Source organism: Macaca nemestrina, chromosome 5 (genome assembly GCF_043159975.1).
Source record: "Macaca nemestrina isolate mMacNem1 chromosome 5, mMacNem.hap1, whole genome shotgun sequence".
In the NCBI taxonomy this organism is placed as follows: domain Eukaryota; kingdom Metazoa; phylum Chordata; class Mammalia; order Primates; family Cercopithecidae; genus Macaca; species Macaca nemestrina.
The window spans coordinates 68,958,181-68,975,681 of NC_092129.1; the positions used below are offsets into that span (position 1 = coordinate 68,958,181).

Below are 17,501 nucleotides of genomic sequence, written 5' to 3' on the forward strand. Positions count from 1 at the left end.
ATCTGCCATGATGTCACCGCCTCTTTTGTCCTCTCTCTAGCCCATGGCTGTGGATCCCAGGCTGTGTGCCAAGGAACTCAGCACAAACTCACTGTGAGAAAACACTCTGGGGTTACTGAAATATTTGAAGGATGAGCAGTCACATCTGCAGGACACCTCAGGAAGTGCTAGTGCAAGGTATTTCACAGTTTCAACCTTAAGACTATGCACCATTGCTTTAGATGTAATTTTACAATCTGTGCTTTCAACAGATGGTGCGATTAAAAAACAAGAACCCCTGTAAAAATCTGTATGAAATAGGAAATGATGGCAACTGTGTCCAATCGGCTCCCACGGTTTGAGAAGTTGTTCAGTGCCCAGTAGGTACACATGTCCATTAGTAAACACTTGTGATTATTTAAGAATGAAACAAACATATTACTTTTTCAATTTATGTGAAATATTTTCTTAAACGGTGATGAAATTGCTACGTCATAAATATATATTGTTTCGTCCTAACTACTTAATAGATACATTCTTGGTTATTTCTTTTGTTTTAGGGCTATCTTGAAAATGTTACGGAGGCACCTTCTGGGTTTTCCCTGGACCACTCCAGGCCATTTCTCGGGCTCTGCCTCCTGCGGGAAAGCTCACCTCCATGAAGCCAGGACTCACATGTCACCTTCTTGAGAGACCTTTTTGTTCTGGCTACTGAGGACCTGGGGCCTCCCCCTCTCTCTCTTCCTTCCCACATCCTTGTTCTCCACCCCCTAAGTCATCTGTCACTTTCCTACATTCTGGAACACACCTGCTCATTATGTTCACCTGCTGTCCCCACTGGAGCAGGGATTTTGTCTGTTTTCCTCAGGGAAGCATTTATGGCACAGCCCATTATCAGTGCTGAGGCTGCACTTACCCTGTGAGTGAATAAATGAAAGGACAGTCATTGGAGTAGGGGCCTCTTTGTTGCCCATTTGTTCGCTACACTTTAGATGGTAACTTAGGACATGGTGGAACCAGTGTTTTCTGGGCACAATAAACCAGAATATATTGTGAAGGCAAGAAGTAGAAATAAATGTTAGGAGGAAGAATATGAATTTTCATCCAGGAGTTGAAAAGAGTGAGAAAAAAAAAACAATCAGGAAAGGGGCAAGTTTGTCTTGGTTGTAGATAACCTGGTGGAGAAACACAGCTGTCTGTGATAGAGATTGGGCTCTGTTAGTTTCCTCTGCAATGCGAGACCACCTCCACCACCTGCCCTGTGTCCTCCTCTATCCAGAGGCTGAATGCAGCTCTTGTGCCTTCAGTGCTGAGGAAGCCACAATCCCAGGCCAGAGGAAGGACTGAGGTGGACAGTGAAAAAGGAGGTGGTGGATGCAGAAGGGGAAGCCTGAGGATAAACAAAAAATGTCACTTGAAAATGGGACAAAAAGGAAGGGTATAAAGAACAAGGTGGAAATCATCTGATATTCCATCACACAGTGTTTAATGTTAGGGTTTTGGTGCAATCATATGTAATTTTTATACAATTATGATCATACACCTTAGAATTATTTTAAATCACTAGAGTATATCTTTTTTTTTTTTTTTTTTTGAGAGAGAGAGTCTCTCTCTGTCGCCCAGGCTGGAGTGCAGTAGTGCGATCTTGACCCACTGCAGCATCCGCCTCCCGGGTTGGAGCAATTCTCCTGCCTCAGTCTCCTGAGTAGCTGGGATTATAGGCATGTGCCACCACACCAGGCTAATTTTGTTTTTTTTTTTTTTTTTTTTTTTTTTTGTATTTTCAGTAGAAATGGGTTTCACCATATTGGCCAGGCTGGTCTCAAACTCCTGACCTTGTGATCCATCCACCTTGGCCTCCCAAAGTGCTGGGATTACAGGTGTGAGCCCGACCAAGAGTGTGTATTTTTAGAGCAGGGATAGAGTTCATAGTGCAGAGCTCTCTCTTGCTCCTGTCAGTTAATTCTTCTTTTTTTTTTTGTTGGCCTCATGTGATTTTATTTTACTTATTAATTTTTGATTTCAATTCTTATTGTAAAGGGTACACATGCAGGTTTGTCACATGGGTCATTTGTGGGAGGCTGAGGCTTGGGGCCCCAGTGATCCCATCACTCAGCCAGTAAGCATGGTACCCAACAGGTGGTTCTTCAGCCCATGTTGCCCTCCCCACTCCCCTGTCTAGTGATCTCCAGTGTCTCCATCTTTATATTCATGTGTATTCAATGTTTAGCTCCCACTCATAAATGGGAACCTGCAGCATGCGGTTTTCTATTCTTGTGTTAGGTCACTTATGATAATGGCCTCCAGCTCCATCCATGTTGCTGGAAAGAACTTGATTTTGTTGTCTTTTATGGTTGCAAAGATTTTCATGGTGTGTGTGGACCACATTTTCTTCATTCAATCCGATCTCACACAGTGAAATCCTCTCACTGTGGGTTCAGGACACAGGAGCGGGGAATACTTTAGCCTAGGGAGGTGTGATGTGATGTGTCAACCTGGAAGGTGATTTGGATGAGATTGATGTTTAAATTGGTGAATGTTGAGTAAAGCAGATTACCCCCGTAACAGAGGTGGGCTTGATCTAATTAGTGGATGTTTTGAAAGATCTAAAAGATTGACCTGTCAAAAAAAAAAAAAAAAAAAATTCTCCAGCAGACTGCACCTGCCCCATCAGCTCTCCTGGGTCTCCAGCCAGGTGACCCACACCGCAGATGGTGGGCTTGCCAGCCACATATTGGTGTGAGGCAATTTCTAATAATAAATCTTTCTGTCTCTCTCTCTCTGCCTACACACATGCACACACGCACACACACACACACACACATACAGTTGCTTCTGTTTCTCTAGAGAATCCTAATACAGGAAGGTATGGCTAACCTAATGAGAGGTGACATTTGTGCCCAACTTTTAAATCATGACTGCCTCTGAGCTGGTGGGAAATGGAATACTTGCCAGAGGATGCGCCAGAACAGAAAGCCTGGAGGCAGCAAGATAGGACCAGGAGTAGGCCAGGAGAGTTTGACCATAGAGGATCAGAGAGGAAGAGATGTCAGGAGGTGAGAAGGGACAGGGAGGATGTATGGGAAATTTCTATTATAGTCATGAGTTTCAGGCAGAAAATCCATGGAAACTTACATACACACACAGACACAGACACACATGCACACACACAATGCACACCACATGCACATACCTACACAGCTAAGACAGCTGGTCTAATCTCGGAATAGTTGCTGAGTCTTTGCTCTGATTCGCCTCCTGCCAGCTCCGGCGTTCAAGTGAGGATCAAGGCCTGTGAACCTGAATGACCCCAGCTCCTGTTTGGACTGAGCTGCTTCAGTCTCTAGAAGGGCCTGGGAGTTGCCTCCAGAAGAGGAGAAGGCAGGAGAAGCTGCCCAAAGCAGAGAACAGAGAGTGAGAGGGAAACACCTGGAGGCCCTGGCTTTGGAGGAGAAGGAACCGTAGTGGATTTATTGAGGTACTCATCTCTTTACATCAGTTTCTTAAAAGTATGTTTTTCTTACATTCCCACTTTCAACTAGTAAAACAAAACAAAACAAAACAAACAAGAAAACCAATGTGAAACCACCAAGAATTGCAAAGTATTTGCAAGCAGAATCCAGAGAACTTCTCTGCCTGCACTACTTGAGAGCGAGCTGCCACGCTGATGCCTCATCTTTAATGATGCCACCTCATGCACCATACTTTAGTGTTCTTCCTACAAACCACAACACTCTCCTAATAAGCACAATACAATCACCAAAACAGATTTCACATCCATACATTACATCCATCTCATGCTCAGACACTACTCAAGATTCACCAGTTGTTTCGATTATCTTTTACAGACAAGGATCTGATGGATTTAGGCATTTCCTATCTACTCATTTTACTGAAAATATAGATCAGTGTGCTTTCTTTGCCCCATTATTTGATCTCTATATTTTTGAAACTATGTGGAGAGATTTGGATTCATGTGGTACTTCTTATTGTGTGTCTTTCACAAGTCCTCATTAATATATTTGAAAGATTTAACATTTTTTTAATCCAGCATTTGGGTTGCTTAATCTTTTGCTAGTTCAGATGTTCTAGTCTGACATAGAAACAGAAATGTAATACCAACATAGAAAACATACTGCACTTTAGTGGAATATTTTTCTGCTAACTTTATATTATGATGGACATGCTGCCAGCAAGAATAAAGAGTTTGAAGGAGACCATGCTCACAGTGCCTCCTTGGGAACATGTTCACCCTTCCAAAAAGACACAGCGTTGGTTTATGTTGCTGAAGAAATCCTGGGTCATTTGTCCTGGGAAACCCCTCCATAGTCACTACTCCCCATCTCACAGCCCCTGTCACTAAGGGGTAGGTTTTTCCCTGCACACCCAGCCCTGGCCCTGAAGCCTGTACCAACCATTTCCTTGATGTACCACATCAGAGAGCTTCCCACATCACCTTGAAGTGGCACCCATAACTCTGAATGTGACTGTCCATGGCCTGTGCCATCCATTCCTGGTGAGCTCAATGGTAAGCATGAAACTCCAGCAGCAGCTCACCCGCCCCCATGTGCCACCATATCCCTGGTCTCTGAGTCCACTCTGCTCCAGACAGAGCCATCAGCTGGCTCAGGATCTGGAGTGTGATGGAGGTGGGATGGCAGGGGCATCAGCCCAGGGCCCGGCCAGGAATCCCATGTGTCCAAGGGGTTTGGGCTCTTTCTAAACCTCGTCCTGGACACTCTCTTCTCTTCACTTTCCACATTACTTGCTGGTACCTGAACTGGTTTCTCTGGAATGAAGCCCTGAACTTCTGCCATAGGAATTGAGTGTGCCCAGGAACTCAAAACTCCCTCCTCTTGGGATTACCTCAGATCGCTTTCTTCTGAGCCTCCTCCAGGGATACCCACTTGAGATCCCCATTTCTCTTTCTTCTGTTACCTCCTGCACTTGGCTCCAGGGTGCTGTCCGTGCCCATCAAGAAGTCCCCAAGTCATCTTGTGCAGTCTCCTATTGAGATGTAATGGAAGGACATGGTCACATCCTTGTCATTCTCTCACTTTTCTTTCATCTTTCTGGCTCCAGGATGAACCGTTGTCCACATTCTGTTCTCTGAGTCAAAGAGGAGGAAGACCTGTCCATCGAAACCGAACTGCCAAGATCCACTGCTGTGTCCTTCAGCTTTCTGCTCACAAGACATCCGGGCCTGCAGGGTGAGGGGTTCTGCCCCCATCAGAGACAGATCAGCTCTGGTCTTGACAAATTTTGCACCCCTATCCTGTTCCCCTTACAATTTCCTGGCCTTACTCTCTCTGCCACATCTTAGCCTTGCCTCTAGACCTCTTGAGGGGTAAGATGACCTTCCTATTTGTAATTTTTTTTTTTTTTGAGACAAAGTCTTACTCTGTTGCCCAGGCTGGAATGCAGTGGCACAACCTCAGCTCACTGCAGCCTCTGCCTCCTGGGTTCAAGGGATCCTCCTGCCTCAGCTTCCCAAGTAGCTAGGATTACAGGTGTGCGCCGCCACACCTGGCTAATTTTTGCATTTTTAGTAGAGACAGGGTTTCACCATGTTGATTAGTCTTGTCTCAAATTCCTGACCTTGTGATCGGCCCACCTCAGCCTCCCAAAGTGCTGAGATTACAGGCATGAGCCACAGTGCCCAGCCCCCATTTGTATTTTTATGTGAAAACTATAAATGCCTCTAACCTACCACTGTACCTGCTCCCTCCTGTCCTGGGCCATCTGAAACTTACCCCTGGGTATGTAATTCTCCAGCTGAATGTCAAGCAGTTGCTCTGTGAGCATGTCTACCACCTCTCTCAGTACTGGGTTCTGTGCTTTCCAGGCCTTTGTGACATTTAGTTTCTTCCCCAGGGGACTGATGGGTGTGACTGTCTTGTTGCCACAGTCATAGTGAAGAAAAGTCTTTTTACCCACCTGGTCTTGAACTGCATACCACTGTGGTCCAGGTCTAAATTTAGGGATGATGGTGATGTCATAGCAAAGAGAGTGAGGGTCTGTGGAGAAAGGCAGGTGAGGGGTGGGTGGGGAGAGAAAGACCCCTAGTTAGCCCTCTTCCACACTGTGACAATAAGAGGACGCCTCTGGCAGGCTTGGCTGGCCCAGGAAGGAGAGTTCCTCCAGAACTGTGGTGTCCACAAGTTTAAGGCAAGTGCTCACCCTTTGCATGAGGACAAGGAGGAGGAGGAGGAGGAAGAGGAGGAGGAGGTCTCTGCCTGCTGAGAAACCACATGCCCCCAGACATGTCCCACTGCCCCTCTGTCCACATCGGTCAACACATGAGGGGTGCCAGACCTGCTAGTGGAGGAAGGGCCTGGATGGCAGAGGATCTTCAGCAGCAGCCCACGTAGACTGTGGGACGTGGGAGAGGGTGTGGGTCCATCCCTGAAGGTGCTGGTGCCTGGTAGGATGGAGTGAGGATGGAACCCCGCTGGATAAAGAAGAATTAATTATCATGGTCACAGGATTTAACATGTTGGCAAAGCCCCTGGTGATGGTGCTTATCTGCTATGAGGATGCCTTCCTGAAACATTGGGCAAAGGGATGGTCCACACAGCAAGAAGTAGAAAATCTGAATATCTAAGGCCAGTAGTAGAGGGAGGGAACACAGATTCAGAGAAGTGCCCATGTCAGAGGGATCTGTGTGTGAAAATTCAGAACAATTTCCATCCACTGTGCTCATGGGAAGCCTGGAGGACTCCCGTTTACCTGGCATATAAAGAAGGCCCCATGAGAAGGCGCCAGAATGGGATGAAGCTCAGGGATGCCTACTGCAGAAGGCCAGGGTTGGGGGTAGGAGATGCTGTTCCTAAAATGAACTCCCAGTAGTAATGGGATGAAAAATCCTGAAATAACAGATTCCAGGTGGAGGCTGTGAACTGTCAGAAGCAAGGAGTGTGCAATGATGGAAATGGTTAGAGAAGTCACAATGCCAGCTGGTGACCTCAGCCATACAAAGCTTTGCCCATGGCTCATACAACAAAGGGGTCCAAGATCCAAAAGAGATGGAAACCCAACCCAGGTACTGCTGGATTTAAATAATCACAACAAACACAGATAAAACAAATGATGGATGACCAGGAGGCTGAAAGCAGCCACTCCATCAAGAACAAGGCTGCTTTGCCCAATTTGCAGAATTAAGTCACTTCTCAGACCATGAACCCATGACTAGAAGAAGACACCAGTTTCCAGTGAGGAAGGACCCTTTAACCCCACTGCAAGTGGAATGATTCTTTGTGACCTTCTCCAAAGATATTTATGGCCACTAGAGTTTGCTGTGAAGGGCAATTTTGTAAATATGTAAAGGTGTGCAGGGAATATATTCTCCATTGTGACTACTCAATGCTGCTGGTGTAGCTCAAAAGCAGCCATAGACAATCCATGAATGATGAGTGAGGCTGGACCTGCCTTAAGTGCCCAGTGACCCAAGGCCCCCTAAGATCCTAGAGGTACATGTGGTTACAATGTGTAATTGGTGAATCACAACAGAGATTCCATGTGAATGTTCAGAGGCAAGGCAATGCCACGCACAGCAGGGAAATCTTCACACATTAAAAAGTGGCTCGTGTAGAGTACCGTGCCTTGGCAGAGATGGCCTTTAGCCATAAGAGGGCAGTGACCATGTAGCCTCAGAGCTGTCCATTACAGATGCGCTCCTCACCCTCTAGGTCATTAAGAAGATAGGCCCAGCAGTGAGAAGAGGCAGGTGGTTCTCCTGGGATGGGCAGGAGTAGGGCCACAGGGAAGCAAGAAGCTGCACAAGAAATTGGCCCCAATCCCCAGGACACCACATGGCTGCACCCTCTCACCCTCAGATCACAACTGAGGCTTCAGGGAGGGTCCCTGATGGCCCTGGTGGACCACAGATACCACTCAGCAGCAAAAGAAGGGAGAGTAGACCCCGAACCATGGGAACCTGACTCCCATCACATCCACACCACCCAGAAGCCACAGGCAGGGCAGAACTGGTTCTGACTTTTGGAGTTGCACCTGAGACCCCATCTGGAGATGCCACCCTAGGGGATGGTCCATCCACTGTTGTGTCACTCTGTGTATACTCATCTGGGGTCAGTAACCTAGGATAGTGTCCAATTCTGTTCCCTCTTTTATTTTCAGGTGGTCCTGGACTGCTATTGCTCTACAAACGGATAGGACTTGACACAGAGTCAGAGAACCCATGCCCTGAAAAGACCTAAGTGTCTCCTGCCTTCCTTTTCTAGAAAGGGTTTGCCACCTCCAGCCTACCATTCTATATGACGCTGGCTCCTGAATAGGAAGAATAGGCAGGTCTTGGTCCAAGGGCAGAAGTGGGTGCCTCTACTCACCTGCATTCCCAGGGTCATCCTGTGGGGAGTGGTACTTCCCATCCCCCCTGCACAGGTTCTGGGGTGTGTGGGTGTGTACTCAGCAAGGGGGAGAAGGTGCCAGTTGGTGGGAGAGGTGGTGAGAGCACCCTCATGGATGGGGAGGTGAGGGAGGCCTGTGGGGTGAGAGGGCTGGGCTGAGATTGAAGGTAAAAGGATGTGACCTGTTTGGTGGCAGTGGGTGGTGAGGCGATTGGGAGGGAAGTGTCTGGTGAGCCCCTGGTTGCAGGTGAGTGCAGCAAAGTGCAGGGCAAAGTTTAAGGGCAGGGAGCCCTGGGGGTGCTGGAGGGTTTGTGTGGTGGAGGGCCAGTGAGAAGACAGCATCTCTGTTTGTCTGGGATGTGTGTGCTCCCATTTCTGCGAGATCCCCTCCCTCACCTCTGGTCATGCCTGTGTCCTGGTAGCTCAGGCTCCTTCTGCCCTAGGGCATGGTGGAGGTGCCGGCCTCACCAGACAGTCCCACTGTGCCCTCTGGCCCCCTCCAAAATCTCGTCCCTCCCATCCTCCTGCTACTATAGGAAATAAGAAAGAAATCATTCAGGTAGACAGGGTAAAGAGAGTCCCCAGCAAAAAACTTTCCTTCTAACAAAAAGCAGCTCAGAAACTGCTCCCTTTCTAACCTCAAGCAGTTTAAAGAAATCACTTGTCTTCAAACAAAGAGCAGCCTAGAAGATCAGGCTGTAAAACACAGATAAGCAGCTTGGGCACAGAAGGAGGAACTAGCTGGATAATGATAGAACTTCACATACATAGGATGGGTCCCTGCAAAAACAGTGGGGCTCAGTGAGCATATTCCTGTCCATTTCCCTTCTTCCTTTGTTTTGTTTGTTTGTTTGTTTGCTTTTTGTTTTTTTTTTCTTTTTTTTTTTTTGACGGAGTTTTGCCCTTGTCGCCCAGGCTGGAGTGCAATGGCGTGATCTCAGCTCATCCCACAACCTCTGTCTCCTGGGTTCAAGTGATTTTCCTGCCTCAGCCTCCCAAGTAGCTGGGATTACAGGCGAACGTGACCACGTCCAGCTAATTTTTGTATTTTTAGTAGAGATGGGGTTTCGCCATGTTGGCCAGGCTGATCTCGAACTCCTAACTTCAGCTGATCCACCCGCCTTGGCTTCCCAAAGTGCTGGGATTACAAAGGTGAACCATGGCGCCTGGCCCCTGTCCGTTTCTTTAGGCACACTGAGATAGGGAAGCCGGAAGCGTGCACAGGGTGGGGATGCCTGCAGCTGCAAGAAGGTGCCTGGGAACAGGCACAGAAACTCACCATCCCCTTTTATCACAGGCAGGTAAGTAGCGCAGAGCCGCACAAAGAGCCTGCCTGCATGATTAAGAACGGGGTGGGGGCTGCTAGTGACTGCCCTATGCAGGTGGCATACCTGGTCCTAACCGGCTCTTCGGGCCACATGGGCCTCTCTGTGACAGAGAGCTGTTCTTTCCTTTCGCCTATTAAACTCCTGCTCCTATCTCACTCTGTGGGTGTTCGTCCCGATCCTTGATTTCCTTGGCCGCCAGACCAAGAATTTTGGCATTTATCCCAGACAACGAGCTGTTTTACTGCGCTTAGTTTCTGGCCTCGCTTATGCCACTCTGTTTTCTCAGGCAGGGAGAATCAACCCCAGGGACGCGACAGAGGCAGAAGGAGCCCTGCCTGGGGAATTGAGAAGGGCGCGGCGCGGTCACAAAGATCCGTCCTCCGCGACGCCCCTCTCCTCTTTCTCCGACCCATTCCTGGAACTCACCGACCCGCAGCTGAAGCAGAGCCAGGATGCAATGAAGGAACGTGGGGCCCTCAGCCAGCACCTCTGGGACCGGGACGTGGTGACGGAATGCAGAGGACATCGCTGTTCACCGCGCGGGGGAAACGTCTGAGCCTCCAGCTGAGCGGTCCAGGGCTTTGGTCTCCCAGGTGGAGCCGAAGCGCGGAGAAAATCCCTGTTGTTTCACTCCGCCTTTCTCCTACTTCCCACCTTTCCCAGGAGGTCATTTCACTTCATTGTTTTGCAAATATTTCCTCCCCCTTGAGCGCTGCTTCTTTTTGTTCTTAAATGCCTGTTTCATAAAGAGCAGGGATTGGGTTTTGTACTTCTGCTGTGTTCGTTTTTGTGTGTCTGTGGGTGGTAAAATACGGTCGGGGTCGCTCTAAAGTCATTTTTGTCTCTTGCGCGCCTCAGGGAGGATATTAAAGGCATTTGCGGATTTCAGCTGCAAAAGGCTTTCGTCAAAGTTCGTTGCGGGTGGTTTCAGTTTCGCTCCGCCTAGTTCTTCCGGGTTCCGCGCGCTCCTCCCGTGGCGCCTGCAACGCTCGAGCTCAGGCCGGGTCCTGCCTGAGTGATGCCCCACAGGTGGCGCCCGGCTGCCACCGATGTCCCACCGGGAGGTACTCGGCGCCTGGTGGGTACCCGCGGGGCGGAACCGCCTTTGGAAGATGTGTGAGGACTCCACCCATCGCGGTAGGGGACAATGTTTGTCTGCGGGCTTGAGGAAATGGGAAATCAGAGATAGCTGATGGTTTCCTCCTACAGCCTGGTGCGGGGGGCGGGGAGGATTTTACACGCGGCTGCTGCGGAGATGTGACCTTACAGCTGGGGTCCTTGGGGCTCCCACAGCGAGGCTCCAGCGCGGATCCCCGGCCTGACTGCTTGAGGCTGCTGGTGGGCGGCGCCCTCGCAGGGAGTAGTTCTGTGCCCCGGTTCCTTACTGATCTTCTAGGATACTCTTTGTTAGAAGACAAGCGATTTCTTTGAACTGCTTGAGGTTAGAAAGGGAGCACTTTCTGAGCTGCTTTTTGATAGAAGGAAAATTTTTTGCCTAGGACTCTTTTTACCCTATTTACCTAATAATTTCTTTCTTATTTCCTATAACAGCAGGAGGATGGGAGGGACGAGAGGATTGGAGGGGGCCCGGAGGGCACAGAGGGTCTCTCTGGTGAGGCCGGCACCTCCACTGCGCCCTGGGGCGGAAACAGCCTGAACTACCAGGACACAGGCATGACTAGAGGTGAGGTTGGGGATCTCGCGGAAACGGCAGCACAGACATCCCAGACAAACAGAGATGCTCTGTTCTCACCGGCCCTCCACCACACAAACCCTCCAGCATTTCCAGGGCTTCCCGCCCTTGAACTTCCCCCTATACTTTGGGTCCACGGGTCTGGCCAGGAGCTTCTTTTCGTTCCCTCCCCGACCCCGTCGCCTGTGGTCCAGGGCTCCTGGTTACTCCGCTGGGCTGGGGCCCCTTCCAGGATGGACGTCCTAAGGCTGAGAAAAGCCCGGGATGTGTGGAAAAGCTAGGTTCGGAGAGAAAACGGGAAAAAGGGAAGAAGCAGCAGGTGGCAGGAGAACAAGGAGAAACCCCCGCCCCAAAAATGGGAAGAGAGTGACAGAGGGACAACTCCCACCCCCAGGTTACTCAGGGTTCCCCAGAGTGACTGCACCAACAGGACACAGATATATACATATATGTATATATATATGAGTTTATTAGGGAGAATTGGCACACGGGATTTCAAGGTGAAGTCCAATGGTAGACCGTCTGCAAACTGGGGAAGAGGGAAGCCAGTAAAGGCCAGTCCAAGTCTGAAAGCCTCAATACCCGGGAAGCCCACAGGGCAGATTTCAGCCCCCGCCAAAGCTCCCAGAGCCCCCGGAAGTGTGAAACTGCTGGTGCAAGTCCCAGAGCCCTAAGGCAAAAGAACCTGCAGTCTGATGTCCAAGGAGGAAGGAAGCAAGAACCCCCAGGGAAGACAGAGAGAAGCCAGAGAGCTCCGCCCACAGGGTCACCCCACCCTCTCCTGCCTGCTCTCTTCTAGCCCAGCTGGCAGCCCATGGTATGGTACCCGCCCACACTGATGGGGGTCTTCGTCCCCCAGTTCCCGGACTCAAATGTCGTTCTCCTCTTGCAACACCCTGACAGACACGCCCAGAAAGAATACATTACCAGCCACTTAGGCATCCCTTAATCCAATCCACTGGCCAGCTAATATTCACCATCACAGCCCGCCAGGCCACACTCTCATCCACACTCCACCCCAACTCCAGCTCCCTGCGCTCTGCCTCTGGCAGGGGTGAAGGATCCAGTCTCTCCATGTCCTCACTGTGATTATGATGACAGCCATCCTACTAGGTGTGAGGTGGCATCTTCTTGTGGCTGTGATTTGCCTTTCCCTAATGGCTACAGATGTTGAGCCTCTTTTCATGGGCTTAGTGACCAATGTATACTTCTCTGGAGAAATGTTCATTCAAAACCTTTCCACATATTTATATTGCATTATTTCTCTTTACAATATTGAGTTGTAAGAGTGCTTTATATATTCGGGATACCAGTCCCTTACCAGGTATATAATTTGCACATATTTTCTCCATGCTGTAAGTTGTCTTTTCACTTTCTAAATGCCATTCTTTTCGAAGCAAAGAAGTTTCACCTTTGGAAGAAGTCAAATTAAACTATTTTTCTTTTGTCAGTATTGCCTTGGTATATACTACTTTAGCAGCCTTAGCCAAACCCCAAGTCACAAAGATTTACTTTCATGTTTTCTTTTCTTTTTCTTTCTTTCCCTTCCTTTCTTTTCCTTTTTTCTTCCTTCGTTCCTTCTTCCTTCCTTCCTTCCCTTCTCTTTCCTTCCTACCTTCCTTCCTTCGTTCCTTCCCTCCTTCCTTCCTTATTTCTTTTCTTGACAAAGTTTCACTCTTGTTCCCCAGGCTGGAGTACAGTGGCGCAGTCTTGGCTCACTTCAACCTCTGTCTCCCGGGTTCAAGCAATTCCCCTGTCTCAGCCTCCTGAGTAGGTAGGATTACAGGCACCTACCACTATGCATGGTTAATTTTTGTACTTTTAGCAGAAATGGGGTTTCACCATGTTGGCCAGGCTGGTCTCGAACTCCTGACCTCAAGTGGTTCACCCACTTCAGCTTCACAAAGTGCTGGGATTACAGGCGTGAGCCACCATGCCTGGCCATCCAGCCCCATTCTTGAGGGCTTTTCTCTCATAACATAATAACCGATCAAATCCTCCCTCTCCTAGTACACATTAGGCACTATGTTTGGGGGGACATACACATTCCGTCTCTAGCACCACCTCTGCTGAGTCCTGTCTCCATGGAAGTGAGGAAGCTGAACAGTCTCCTCCACACAGTCCCCCCTTGACTGCCATTGCCTCGGAGTGACACTGAGAACTCACTAAGGCCAATGGCTGGGCTTCCTTAGGGACAGTTCCAGGGACTGGTTCCTTGTTTGTATCTGGGGATCCTTCCCTGCTTCTTTGCACCTCTTGTGTTTTTTTGAGATGAAACTGAATGTTTACAAGAATACAATGTGACAGCTCTGGAAATCAGATGTCCCCTCTCTTCAAGGTGTGTTGCTGCTGCTTGTTTAGTGACTTTCTGGATGGATCTTATAACATCGGTATTCCCTGTCTCAGGTGGACCCTGAAGTCTCTGCTCAGTTAGGTGAGCTTGGACAGAGGTTTGCATCAATGCCTTGAGCCGGCGACTCTCTGCCCAGTGCGGAGAGCTTTGTGTGTGTGGTGCACTCCTGCCCCTGCCGCACTCAGGCAGGCAGCTGATGTCACCACTGCAGCTCCACTTCCTGCCTGAACAGAACCTCCAGGTCAGCCAAAGGTCAGAGATGTGGCCTTCTCAGGTGCTTCCTGGGCATGTGCCAGCCTCTATGCTCATCTCATTGCGCAAATATTTATCTCAATTTCCCCCACTAGCCTCTTGTTTGCCCCACATGCAAACGGTGGGGTTGTACAGTTGCAATTATTGCTTTTAGCCAGTGCTCTGAGGCTCTGGCTTTTTCCTAGAAAGAGACCTCAGCGGGTCAAACAATGACAAGCCCAACGAATGGGGCTTTTCCAGGGAGTCCCAGACAGGCCAAATAGAGTTCTCTGGGGCTGGGGCTTTTGAAGGGCTCCAAACCCCATGTGCCCTTCCAGCAAGTGGAGACTGTGATCTTGTAGCTGTCACTGACATGGTGAGTCCAGTGTTTTCTGGGCATAATAAATCAGGATATATTGTGCAAACAAGAAATGGAAAGAAATGTTAGGAGGAAGAATATAAATTTTCAAGTACGAGTTCGGGAGTATTAGAAAAAAACAATGAGGAAAAGGGCAAGGCTGGCTTGGTTGTAGTTAACCTGATGGAGAAACGCAGCTGTCTGCAATAGAGGGCTCGAGCTGTTAGGTTCCTCTGCAATGCCGAGAGCACCTCCACAACTAGCCCTACATCATCCTCTCTCCCGAGGCTGAATGCAGCTCTTGGGCCTTCAGTGCCAAGGAAGCCACAGTCCCAGACCAGAGGAAGGGCTGAGGATGACAGTGGAAAAGGAGGTGGTGGGTGCAGAAGGAGAAGGCTGACAGCAAGGATTTCCTGTGGATAAGCAAAAACGTCACGTGAAAATGGATAAAAAAGTAAGGGTATAAAGAGCAAGGTGGAAATCATCTGTAATTCCATTATGGAGTGCTTAATTTTAGGGTTTTGGCACTTTCTTATATAATTATTATACAATTATCATCATACAAATTTTTATACAATTATCATCAGACAACTTATGATTATTTTCAATGACTAGAGTTTATCTTTTTGAGCTGGGTTTGGGTTCATAGTGCAGAGTTCTCTCACTTTGGTCAGTTAACCCCATTTGCTTTTGGCCTTGTGTCATTTTATTTTTTCATCTTTAATTTCAACCTATATAATAAAAGGTACATATACAGATTTTTTACATGGGGCGATTCTGGGAGGCTGAGGCTTGGTGTCCCAATGATCCCATCGCCTAAACAGTAAGCATGATACCTAACAGGTGATTTTTCAGCCCAGGTGATCCTCCTTTCTCCCCGGTCTGGTGATTTCTAGCATCTGTGGTTCATGTGAATTCAATGTTTAGCTGCCACTTTCAAATGGGAACATGCAGTATGTGGTTTTCTGTTCTTGCATTAGGTTGCTTAGGATAATAGCCTCTAGTTCCATCCATGTTGCTGAAAACAACATGATTTTGCTGTGTTTCGTGGCTGCATAGATTTCCATGGTGTCTATGTACCACATTTTTTTCATTCAATTCACTGTTGCTGGGCACTTAGGTTGATTCTGTGTCCTTGCTAGTAAGAATAGTACTGCAATGAATATATTGATGCAGTTGTCTTTTTGATAAAATGAATTATTTTCCTGTGGATATATCCTGAGTAGTGGGATTGCTGGGTAGAATGGTAGTTCCATTTTAAGTTCTTGGAGGAATCTCCAAACTGCTTTCCATAGTGGCTGAACACGTTTGCTTTCCCACCAACAGTGTCTGTTTCCTTTTCTCTGCAGCCTCACCAACATCTCCGACTTTATGACTGGTAAGAGATAGTAACTCATTGCAGTTTTGATTTGCACTTATCTGATGATTAGTGATATTGAGCATTTTTTATGCTTGTTGACCAATTGTAGGTCTTCTTTTGAAAAGTGTCTGTTCATGTCTTTGCCCAATTTTAATTGGGTTTTTTCTTCTTGCTTGTTCAATTGTTTAAGTTCCTTGTAGATTCTGGATATTGGACCTTTGTCAGATGCATACTTTGCAAATAGTTTCCCCCATTCTACAGGCTGTCTGTTTAGTGTGTTGCTAGTGTCTTTTTCTGTGCAGAAGCTCTTTAGTTTAATGAGGTCCCATTTGTCAATTTTTTTGTTGTTGTTGCAATTGTTTTTAGTGTCTTCTTCATGAAATCTTTGCCAGGTCCTATGTCTGCATTGGTATTTCTTAGGTTATATTCCAGGATTTTTGCAGTTTTAGTACTTACATTTAAATCTTTCACCCATATCAAGTTATTTTATATATATGGGGAGAGCTAGGGGCTCAGTTTCCTTCTTCTGCATATGGCTGGCTGGATATCCCAGCACTAATTTTCGAATAGGGAGTCTTTCCCACATTGCTCATTTCTGTTGAAGATTAGATGGCTGTAGGTGTGCAGGTTTATTTCAGGGCTTTACATTATTTTATTTACTAAATAAAATAATCATGAATGTAATATTTTCATATTAAATAATTAAAAATTTCTACAACAGGCACTGTGGTTCATGTCTGCAATCCCAGAGCGTTGGGAGGCCAAGGTGGGAGGATTGCTCAAGGCCAAGATTTGAAGACCATCCTGGGCAACATAGGAAGACTTTATCTCTACCTAAAATAAAACAATTTGCCGGGCCTAGTGGCATGCGCCTGTAGTCCCAGCTATTCCAGAGGCTGAGTCTAGAGGATCACTTGAGCCCAGAAGTTGGAGATTACAGTTAGTGATGAGTATGCCGCTTCACTCCAATATGGTTTACAGAATGAGGAACTGTAAAAAGCCATAAAAAAGGATTATAGCAATTCTTGGTCAGCAACACACTAAACAGCTTGTAGAATGGGGGAAACTATTTGCAAAGTATGCATCTGACAAAGGTCCAATATCCAGAATCTACAAGGAACTTAAACAATTCAACAAGCAAGAAGAAAAAACCCAATTAAAATTGGGCAAAGACATGAAAGGATACTTTTCAAAAGAAGACCTACAATTGGCCAACAAACACGAAAAAATGCTTCATATCACTAATCATCAGATAAGTGCAAATCAAAACCGCAATGAGTTACCATCTCTAACCAGTCACAAAGTCAGAGATGGTGGTGAGGCTGCAGAGAAAAGGAAACAGACATTGTTGGTGGGAAAGCAAATGTGTTCAGCTGCTATGGAAAGCAGTTTGGAGATTTCTCCAAGAATTTAAAATGGAAAGGATCCCTGAGCTCTGAAGTCCAGCATGCTATTTTACTAGCGATACTGTTTGGAAGAATAAGGTCATGCTTCAGAGAAGTGTCTGCTTTTCCACAATCAAAGAAGTAGAAAGAAAATGCGTTTTGCTGGGATTTCTTGTTCAGTTAAAACTTGCGCAGAAATTCCATCCGTTAGCACTGAGAGAAAGTGGCAGAAGACGTTAAGAAAGATTGCTGCTAGGATCATCAGCAAAGGTAATGAGTGGCATGAGACGCTGAGTCTACAACGTCCTCATCATCTCCTGGGGGCCGGTGGGCTTGCTAAGGCTTGCACTCCTGCTTTCCAGAAAGGCACAGTGGTGAGTAGACAGGCGGCCTCCCTGAAGGGAGAGCAGGAACCAGAACAGGCTAACAGAGGCTTCTTGATATCATC

The 17,501-nt window shown here is 47.6% G+C and overlaps 1 pseudogene; it reads right to left on the reverse strand.

The window, feature by feature from the left end:
* Positions 1 to 4,501: 4,501 nt before the first annotated feature.
* Positions 4,502 to 10,199, reverse strand: LOC139355357 (UL16-binding protein 2-like; annotated as a pseudogene).
* Between the last annotated feature and the right edge of the window lie 7,302 nt (positions 10,200 to 17,501).